The sequence below is a fragment of the Balaenoptera borealis genome, assembly GCF_965194805.1.
Source record: "Balaenoptera borealis genome assembly, chromosome: 11".
Lineage (NCBI taxonomy): Eukaryota > Metazoa > Chordata > Mammalia > Artiodactyla > Balaenopteridae > Balaenoptera > Balaenoptera borealis.
This window is the reverse complement of record NC_138868.1, coordinates 9,572,334-9,583,091: the sequence shown is the minus strand read 5'-3', so window position 1 is coordinate 9,583,091 and position 10,758 is coordinate 9,572,334. Positions and strand designations below refer to the sequence as shown.

The 10,758-nt window shown below is 45.1% G+C and overlaps 1 long non-coding RNA gene across 1 annotated transcript; it reads right to left on the bottom strand.

Annotated features, from left to right (window-relative positions):
• Positions 1 to 1,291: 1,291 nt before the first annotated feature.
• LOC309606801 lies at positions 1,292 to 7,267 on the bottom strand. Its single transcript, XR_014232054.1, has 2 exons — positions 5,859 to 7,267; positions 1,292 to 4,883 (listed from the first exon to the last, which is right to left on the bottom strand). It is a non-coding gene; the product is annotated as an uncharacterized lncRNA (long non-coding RNA).
• Positions 7,268 to 10,758: the final 3,491 nt, after the last annotated feature.

Here is a 10,758-nt window from a genome sequence, read left to right as displayed (position 1 = left end):
TGCCTGCTGTGAGTGTCATGAAGACTGGGCTTCTCTGCAGAAAGCCCTGGACCCTGGCCCTGTCTCGGGCCGCTGGATGGGCTGGAGGAATAGGAACTGCTTATTCTCCTGGGGTGTGTGTCAAGGTCCCCTGGGTCCCACCCCCAGAGATGCCGACGGAGTGGGTGATTCTGATGCCAGCCCTGGACAACCCTGAGAAACACTTCAGTTCCTTTCATGTTGGGGCCGGTGACGATACTTCCTGTTTTTCTGGGGAGCGCCCTGCCTGTAAAGGGGGACTCATTCAGTGGGTAAGACCTGGAGTTGAGGTCAGGGGAACTGGGCTCTTGACACAGCTCTGCCGCTTAAGAGAGGCCCTCAGCCCCTCCACGCCTCAGGCTCCACCCACCCTTGCTGCACGGATGGTGAAAGGACTTAAGAACGTGGACGAGCTGCTGAAGCAGGAGATCTGGGTTAGGAAGGCGCCGCCTCCTGAAACTCCCTCGGGACCAGTGCGCGCAAGTAGTTGAGATGTTTCTCCAACAAATCCAGGCAGCTGCTAATTAAGTGCTTAGTGTCCATGGAAGCTGGCCCTGCGCCATCGCTGCCAACCGTGTTCTAAACGTGCCACAACTTCATCATCTCCTACTACAGCCCCTGGAACGGGGGTTGGTGAATTGGGGCCTATGGGCCAAATCAAGTTGCAGTCCATTTTTGTAAAGTTTCGTTGGAAGCCGCCCAGTAGAAATGAACGCCTGTTGTCTCCGGCTACTCTGCTGAGGGCAGAGTTCAGTAGTTACAACAGAGGCCTTATGGTTCGCAAAGCTGAGAATATTTACTATGAACCTTTACAGAAAATGTTTGCTGACCCTTCTTTGGGACAAAATCAAGGCTGAATATAAGAGAGCTTTTTAAAATGAGTAAAGAGTGAATGCACACAACAGGCTGAAATCTAGAAGATTCCACCATGCAAAGAAAAACATTTTGCAGTTCATTCAAATACGGTGTGAATTTAAATTTGTTCCACATGTTCTCTGATGAGAAACTGTTGTGTTGAGTCAACTGGTGAGTGTGTCTTTGCCTGAAACCACAATGTCAAAATATTACCTCTTATAAAAGCATATTTATATAGTGTGTTTGAGAAAAAAATTGTCATTCAGCAAAAAGGTAGTGACAGGTTGCACTGCATCTTCACTAGTACTTGATATTGTCAGTGCTTCTTATTTTAGCCATTCTAATAGACGCGTAGTGAATTCTCATCGTGGTTTTAATTTGCATTTCCGTAACAGCTGGTGATGGTGAACATCTGCTCATGTGCTTACTTGCCATCTGTGTATCTTCTTTGGCAAAGTGTTTGTTCAACTCATTTGTTCTTTTTTTTTTTTTTGGTTCCTTTTTTACTGGGCCACGATTTCTTTCTTCATGTGCCTTGTGTTTGTTTTTGTTTTTGTTTTCTGCCATGCCACATGGCATGTGAGATTTTAGTTCCCCAACCAGGGGACCAGGTATCAAACCCGTGCCCGCTGCAGTGGAAGCACGGAGTCTTAACCACTGGGCCACCAGGGAAGTCCCTCATTTGTTCATTTTTAAATTGAGTTGTTAGTTTTCTTACTGTTGTGTTTAGAATCTCTACGTATTAAGGATACAAATCTGATGTCAGATACGTGCTTTGCAGTATTTTCTCCTAGTCTGCAACTTGTCTCTTCATTCACTTAACAGTATTTTTCATAGAGCGAAAATTTTAAGTTTGTTGAAATCCAACTTAGCAACTTTTTTCCTTTTATGGACTGTGCTTTTTTGGCTTCATGTCTAAGAAATCTTTGTCTAGCCCCAGTTCTCAAAGATTTTCTCCTATATTTTCTTCTAAATAGTTTATAGATTTATATATTACATTTAGGCTTATGATCTGTTTTGAGTTAATTTTTTTTTAATGTGAGGTTTATGTTTTTTGTTTTGGGGAGCATATAGATGGATGTCCAGTTGTTCTAGAACCATTTGTTTAAAAGACTATTCTTTTTCACTGAATTTCTTTTGTATCTTTGTGAAGAGTCAATCAGCCATGTTTGTATGGGTCTATTTCCAGACTTTGTATTCTCTTTCGTTGATCTATGGGTCTGTCCTTTTACCAATACCAAATGGTCAGGATTACTGTAGCTTGTATAAGTCTTAAAAATCTGGTAGTGTGATTTCTCCGTCTTTATTCTCTTCAAAATTATTTTGGCTTTTCTATCAATTTTGCCTTTCTGTATAAATTTTAGAATCAGCTTATCTATACAGAAACACTGTGGGATTTTGATTGAAATTATATTAAATCTATATATTATAAGTTTGGAGAGAATTCACATGTTTATGATAGTGAGTCTACTAATCCATGAACATGGTATATCTCTTCATTTATTTACATCTTTGGTTTCTTTTATCAGCATTTTGTAGTTTCAGCATGCAGATCCTGTATAAGTTTTGTTAGATTTATAGCTAAGTATTTATTTTCTTGGAGCTGTTATAAATGGTATTGTCTTTCTAATTTTGGTTTCTACTTGTTCATTGCTAGCATATAGAAATGCAGTTTCTATACTTTGACGTATTGACCTTGTATCTTGTGATGCAACTAAAGCAGTACTTAGAGGGAAATTTATAACACTAAATGCCTATGTTAGAAAAAGTGTCAAATCAATGACCCGAGCTTCCACTTTAAGAAACTAGAAAAAGAAGAGCAAACAAAAATATAAGCAGAAGAAGGGAAATAACAAAGGTAGAGCAGAAGTCAATGACATTGGAAAGAGAAAAATGATAGAGAAAATTTTATTAAACCAAAAGCTGGTTCTTTAAGAAGCTCAAAAAAAAAAAAATGTAAACCTCTGTTGAGACTGATAAGGAGAAAAAGAATAAACAAATGACCTATGTCAGGAATGAGAGGAAACACCACTACAGATTCCACAGATACTAGAACTAAAAGAGAATATTGTGAACAACTTTTGGTAATTTGACAATTTAGATGACATGGACACAAATTCCTTGGAAGGTAAAAATTATCTCAGTTCACTCAAGAAAAAATATAAAATCTAAACAGCCCTATCTATGACAGAAGTTTAATTTGTAGTTTAAAATATCACAAAAAGGGTCTTCCCTGGTGGTACAGTGGTTAAGAATCCACCTGCCAACTCAGGGGACATGGGTTTGATCCCTGGTCTGGGAAGATCCCACATGCTGCAGAGCAACTAAGCCCGTGCGCCACAACTACTGAGCCCGCGTGCCACAACTACTGAAGCCTGTGTGCCTAGAGCCCGTGCTCTGCAACAAGAGACACCACCGCAATGAGGAGCCCTCGCACCGCAACGAAGAGTAGACCCTGCTTGCTGCAACTAGAGAAAGCCCGCACACAGCAACGAAGACCCAACGCAGACAAAAATAAATAAATAAAATTTAAAAATAAATAAATAAAATCTCACAAAAAAACCCTCTAGGCTTAGATCACTTTAGCGGTAAATGTTCAAGGAAGAAATAACACCAATTCTACACAACCTCTCCCAAGAAATCAAAGAGGAAAAAATATTTTCCTGTTCCATCTCTGTCGCCAGCATTGCTCTGATCCCCAAACCAGACAAAAGACATTGTAAGAAAGGAAAGCTAGAAGATTACCTGCCATGAACATCAAGGTTCTTTGAGTTTTAGCAAATGAAATCCAACAAATGACTCATATAAAGAGCATAATATATCTTAACCAAATAGGGTTTATCCCAGCATTGCAAAGTAGGTTTAACATTTGAAAGTCAATTAATGTAATTCACCACAATAATACAGGGGGAAAATCATGTGAGTAAATTGATAGATACAGAAAGTGAGTTGGACAGTTTAACACTGATTCATGATAAAAGCTTTAAGCAAATAAGAATTTAAAGGGAATTTCCCCAGCTTGAAAAAGCCCTTCTACCAAAAAATCTTCAGCAAACATGGTGAATGTCTGGATGCATTCCTCCTACTAACAGGTCCAATGCAAGGATGTCCACTGTCATTACTTCTGAACATTTTACTGGAGGTTCTAGCCAGTGCAAGAGGGCAGTAAAGAAAAAAGGTACAAGAAAGAAAGAATTAAAATTATATTCAGAGATGACTTGTAGAAAACCTGACAGTGTCTACAAAAGGATTAATAAATGAGTTTAGCATGGATGCAGATACAAGATTAGTATATGAAAACCAGTTGTATTTCTATACACCTACCTTGCACAATCAGAAGTTGAAATTAAAAAACAATGCAATTGATAATGTCCAAAATTATCAAAATCTTAGGAGTAAATTTGACAAAAGATGTGAAAGACCTGTATAGTAAAAAAAAAAAAATTTGCTGAGAGAAACTAATGAAGACCTAAAAGGGATATGTATAATACAATGTTCATGAATTGGAAACTCAGTGTTCTTAAGATGTCAATAAGAACAAATTAGAGGGGGCTACACTGCATAACTTTGAGACTATTACAAAGCTGCAGTAATCAGGATAGTATTGTATTAGTGTAAAGATAGACAAATAGATCTATGGAATAGATCCATGGAACTGTATAGAGTCCAGAAATAGAACTACATATGTATAGTCACTTGGTTCTTGACAAAGGTGGAAAGGCAGTTCTGTGTGGGAAGGATAATTTTTTTCAAAAAATTGTCTTGTAACAATTGGATATATTTAAAAATTTCCCACGCTTCTCATACCATCTATCAGGTTAATTCACGATGGATCATAGGCCTAAATGTAAAAACTAAAAATATAAAACTAGGGGAAAAATGGGACAAAATCTTACTATCTTTGTATTTGGCACAGATTTCTTACACATGACACAAAAAGTATGAACTGTAAAAAAAGTCAAAATTTCAAACTTTTTGCCCTTTGAAAGTCACTGCCGCTAACCGTTCCCCTGCCCCCATGAGTGAGGTGGCGCAAATAGCCTATCCTACCATATTCCCAGGAACAGAGCTGGGAAAGGTCTTCAACACCTAGTCAGAGTAAAGATGAACAGAACAGGTTTATCTAGGCTCTCTCTTGCTTCCGTAGGACCCATCCATGCATGCCAATCCCACCCCTCATTGTAGCCCTCCATCTTACCTCCCTGACACTCTTCCTCTGGTCAGGCCCCATGTGGTTCCCTGCCCTGTGAGACTTTCCCCATCTCCCTCAGGTAGACTAAGGCACAGCTGCTTTCTGGCTCCATCCAGGATGGCGATGCCACGGGTACCCCTGCAGCTCGGTCTGCCGAGCACCAGTGAACGCCGGGTAAGCTCTGCGTGGGGAAGAGCCACAGCAGCCTCTGCTCCCTCTGGGCTTCCCTGATGCAAACACTCCTCCAGAAGCTTCAGGAGAGAAGGAAGAGCAGGCATCAGAAGGGAAACTGGCCATAGCCTGTGTTCCAAAGGTTTGCAAACTTGATCTCAGGTTACTGTCCTGTGTGTCCATTTGGAGCTCTATTCTGAGGTTCTCGTGGATACGTGTAGAGCAGGCAGCAGCAGCCAGAACTAGAGAAGCTGAGTTACTCGAGGCCTGAGGCACCTGCTTTGTATCCTTACTGAGGAATGCAACCTTGGTTGTCCCCAACCAGCAAAGCAGAAAATAAGTTCCATGGCCCACCCCAACCAAAGCTCCACTCCTGCCAATAACTTTGAACTTTCTCGACCAAAGCGATCTGTCCTGCATGCTGCGAAGAGGAAGTGAACTCATTTTCTCATAATGGGGAGCTTTGAAAACAGTCATGCCTTCGTTTGGTACTTGCCTTGATTGCAATTTATTAAGCCTAGAAAAGGGGACATGAAGGCCCAACACTTTCATTCAGATTTAGTTGCCTAAATCCACAAGTCTTTAATCTTATTTGCCCACAGATACACACACACACACACACACACACACAACTGCCTATGTTACTTTCCTCTTTAAACATTCCCCATTCCTCTGCTATTAAGATATAGGAAAGCTGATCATATCAGATTAATTTCAAGATAACCAGTCTAGGGTTACATGTCAAGGGAGAGGAGATAATAACCCATGAGAGCTGTAACATTTCTTTGGGTCTCTGTTGTCCCTGCCAGCCCTGCCTCTGGCCTGGAGGGATTGGTGGGGATGGGGATCCATCCCACAGAATCAGAGCAGGAGAATTTGAGGGGTGTATTTGTGTCTTTGAATTGTGATTTGAGAATAACAGAGGTGGGGCCCCTGGGGTTCTGTAACAAAACAAGTACAGGATCACCTCCTGTAAGGGCTCCTATAAGTGATTGCTTGCACTCAGAAACCTCATGGGGGCGCTGGGAACAGCAGGAAGGGCTTGGGAGGGTGCAGTCAGCCACTGCAGGAATGGCAGGGAAACACGCCAGCCTAGAAGATTCCTGCCCCAGGTGTCTTGGTCATGATGTTATTAGAATGTTTGTGATCCCACTGGGCTAAATTGATTGAGAGCAGGCACAATGGCAGAGAGACAGAGAGAGAGAGACAGATTTGAGACGATGCAGGGAAAATATAAGCTCAGGGCAGAGACGGTAGTTCTGTGTGGCCAGCGTTTCATCAGAGATCCCTTCAGGGCTGAAAAGGACCTGACAATAGCCACCTGAGAAGCCCTGGTTTGATCTAGGTGACCATCACGCTTCCTGGATGGACACCTTTTGTGGCCCCCAAACCTGTCCCTCTTACCCTGGTGCCCCTTATCCCTGGCTGCCATGCCACCCTCTTCCACCCCTGGTACCCAGCCCTTGCTGGGTCTGCCTCTGCAGCATCCACCTCTGCAGGAGACCCCAGCAGGGAGGACCCTCACCATGAAGGCAGTTGCAGTGTTTTTATTGAGAAGAGCCAAGAGGAGGTGGCAGCGCGAGGAGGGGGGAGGGTCCAGACGCAGATGGTTAGGGTCCTGGGAGCAGGAACGTGTCCCCTCTCTGGCCCAGCCCGAGGGGCTGCAATGGGAAGAGCATTGTCTCTTGTGCTGCCGTCCTCAGGACCAGGTGCCGCTGGCCCTTTGGCAGTTGTGTCTTGTGTTTTGCTGGAACAGATCAAGAAGACTGACTCAGGCAGATAACACAACATGGCAGTAAACTCTTACTGTGTCAGGGTCAAGGATGTGGGGTTTGTATCCAGCCCCAGATAACTGCTCCCCGGGGAACTAGTTGGAAATAAGGATAATAACTGTCAATTACAAATCACCTACTGTGTGCGAGGCACCGTGCAAGGTCTCTGTCTTTGCTGTGCTTCTCAATCACACCGGCTCTCTGTGCCAGGGAAGGGGGTGGTGATGGTGTTATTTTCATCTTCGTTTTTTTTTTTTTTTTTTTTAAAGTATTTATTTATTTATTTATTTGGCTGCACCAGGTCTTAGTTGTGGCATGTGGGATCCAGTTCCCCGACCAGGGATCGAACCCAGGCCCCCTGCATTGGGAGCGTGGAGTCCCAACCACTGGACCACCAGGGAAGTCCCCATCTTCGTTTTAAGCTTATGGAAAGTGAGACTCAAAGTCATTACCCAAGGTCACGTAGGGAGTGTGGTTAGGTCGGAATCTCTGACTCAGAAGGTGTTGCTCTAGGTCAGCTCTGCCGCACCGCTGTCCAGACATGAGGAAGGAAGGTAAGGGGAGGCCCCCCATTGCCTCTAATTGGCACCCAGACTTTTCTGATGCCACTGCCGACCGCCCAGTCCTCGCCCAGCAGTGTTGGGCCCTGGCCCCAGGCTGCTGTGGCTCACCCAGACTTCCTGACGCCCGCTGGCAGCAGGGCATGGTATCTGGTATCACCTACAGGGCTGGCAGATGACATAGCCTGGAAGTGCGGGGAATTGAAGACTTCCTGGGGTGGATTTTTTTTTTTACCTTTTATTTTACATTGGAGTATAGCTGATTAACAATGTTGTGGTAGTTTCAGGTGCACAGCAAAGGGTCTCAGCCATACATATGCATGTATCCATTCTCCCCACAAACTCCCCTCCCATCCAGGCTGCCGCATAACATTGAGTAGAGTTCCCTGTGCTATACCGTAAGTCCTTGTTGGTTATTCATTTTAAATATAGCAGTGTGTACATGTCCACCCCCTGGAGTATAGTTGTTTTACAATATTGTGTTAGTTTATACTGTACAGCAAAGTGAATCAGCTATATGTATACATATATCCCCTCTTTTTTGGATTTCCTTCTCATTTAGGTCACCACAGAACACTGAGTAGAGTTCCCTGTGCTATACAGTAGGTTCTTATTAGTTATCTATTTTATACATAGTATCAATAGTGTATATATGTCAATCCCAATCTCCCAGTTCATCCCACCCACCTCCCTTTCCCCCTTGGTATCCATACATTTGTTCTCTGTGTCTCTATTTCTGCTTTGTAAATAAGATCATCTATACCAATTTTTTCAGATTCCACATATATGCGTTAATATACGATACTTGTTTTTCTCTTTCTGACTTACTTCACTCTGTATGACAGTCTCTAGGTCCATCCATGTCTCTACAAATGACCCAATTTCGTTCCTTTTTATGGCTGAGTGATATTCTATTGTATATAAGTACCACATCTTCTTTATCCATTCCTCTGTTGATGGACATTTAGGTTGCTTCCATGTCCTGGCTATTGTAAATAGTGCTGCGGGGCTTCCCTGGTGGCGCAGTGGTTAAGAATCCGCCTGCCAGTGCAGGGGACATGGGTTCGAGCCCTGGTCCAGGAAGATCCCACTTGCCTCGTGGGGTTGAGCCCACATGCGACAATTACTGAAGCCCGCATGCCTAGAGCCCAGGCTCCGCAACAAGAGAAGCCACGGCAATGAGAAGTCTGCACGCTGCAAGGAAGAGTAGCCCCCGCTCGCCGCAACTAGAGAAAGCCCGCGCTCAGCAACGAAGACCCAACACAGCCAAAAATAGACAAATTAATTTATAAAAAAAATAGTTTTTCAAAAAGTGGCAATGTAGCAAAAAGCCATTATAGCAAAAAACCTTTATAGTAAAAAATCATTCACGAGACAGTGCTTTGCGAGGCACGTCTATTTCCCTAGGACCATATCCCTGTACTGAGGCAGCTGAGGATTTTGTGTGGTTTCCAAGCCTTCTAGACGGAAGTCACAGATATCTTCCCGATGGCCATTGGCCCCTGGGCCTGTGACATCCGGAAGCTGGTGGTCACTCCTCCCTCCTGTGTGGGAGTCTGGCGGGGAGGGAAGGGGCTGTGCTGGCGGAGCGTGGTCGGCTGGGGAAGCCTGATGCAGATCCGAGGCTCAGAGCAGAGCTCATCCACGCAGACATGTGTCCACTGGGTGTGGAGATTCCTGTGGTCAGAGGGCCCGTCCTGCCTCAGCCTGGCCGTCAACCTGCAAGATGACATCTCCCTCTTTGACCCCAGATTCTTCATCTGCTATGTTGCTGTGAACACACTGTCCTGCCAACCTTATGGGAGCACCGTGCCAGATGCTGTGTGCTAGAGGTTCCCAAACTCTGCTGCCCAGTGGCACCCTGGGCATTCTGATGTCGTCAGTATGGGGTACCGCTGGAGCATAAAAAGTTCCCGAGGGGATTCTAGTTAGGGAACCACCGACGTACATAGAGGCAAACACATTTTAATTATAAAGCATGACAAAAATCATCAAGAACGATGTCCTTAGGAACTCCATGTACTAAAAGCTTAGTATGTGCCGGGAATTACGATGAGCACTTCACCTGCACTCTCCACACTCACTCTCTCAAAGCCCTGCAGGCAGTCATGCCCATTTTACAGAGCAGCAAACAGGCTTAGGGACAAAAATCACACAGGGAGTAGACGGTGTAGTCACATCCGAGTTCGTGTCTCTGTCCCCAAAGCCCAGGCACACGGTTACCATTTGGTCTCCCATCTCCTTCCAAATCCATACGGGGATTTCTTTTGTGTCATAAAGGAAGGTCCCTTGGTGATGCGCCCAGAATTTGTTCAAGAGGTCAAAGGGAGCCAAGAAGGTCAACGTGACCCATGTTCTGGTGGCAGGAGACATCTGGCCTGGAGGACACTCAGCAGGGTGAAGAGTCCCGGTGTGAGGATCAGAAAAGCCAAGGTCACGTCCATGGCTGGGCCGGCCGTGGACAGTGTTTAAAGGCCAGAACGGAGAGTCTGTGGTGTCCGCTGCTTATATCCCGGCACCTGCGCCCACCTGCCACAGCAATCCCTGGGCTCCTGCTGGTGGCCTGGGCACGCGTCGGGGATAGGCAGGGCATGGACGCCAGTCCAGGGTGCCAGGGGAAGGGGAGTTTGGAGGGCGCTCCTTCCTGCGCAGGCTTAAGTGGGGTACAAAGGTGGGGCTGGACAGCCCTACCCTCTGGGTCCTACCTCCACCTCAACCTGCCTAAGTAGGTCAAAGCAGGCTTTGGGAGGCTACTTGAGTGCAGCTTGAAGGACGGATAGGAGTTCGTCAGGGAGGTGAGGGTGGGGAGCTGCACGTGTATACACAGGGGCTCCAACCCCTGCAGTGAGTCGGAGGGACAACTGCTAAACTTCTTTAGGTGAAGGGTAAGGAATAATTCTTTGCCCCCCAAGCAGCCTCTGCGGGATTTCTCTGTAGAATGGGGATAAGAATAGAGCCCCCACCAGCAGAATTAATAGAAATCCCAAGTCACCTGCTTTGTACAGAGCTCAGCATGGAGTCTTTTGCTGGTTAAATGCTCATGGATCTGTAACTGTGATGACCTTGTTACCGACTGGTGTTCTTGGCCTCCTTAATCAATAGAAATTGATAAGAGGCCAGACAAGAAATTCAGGCGAGGCTTTACTGGGGCTCTTGCTGCAGCAGGAGGGAGCGGGAACAAGTAACAGGT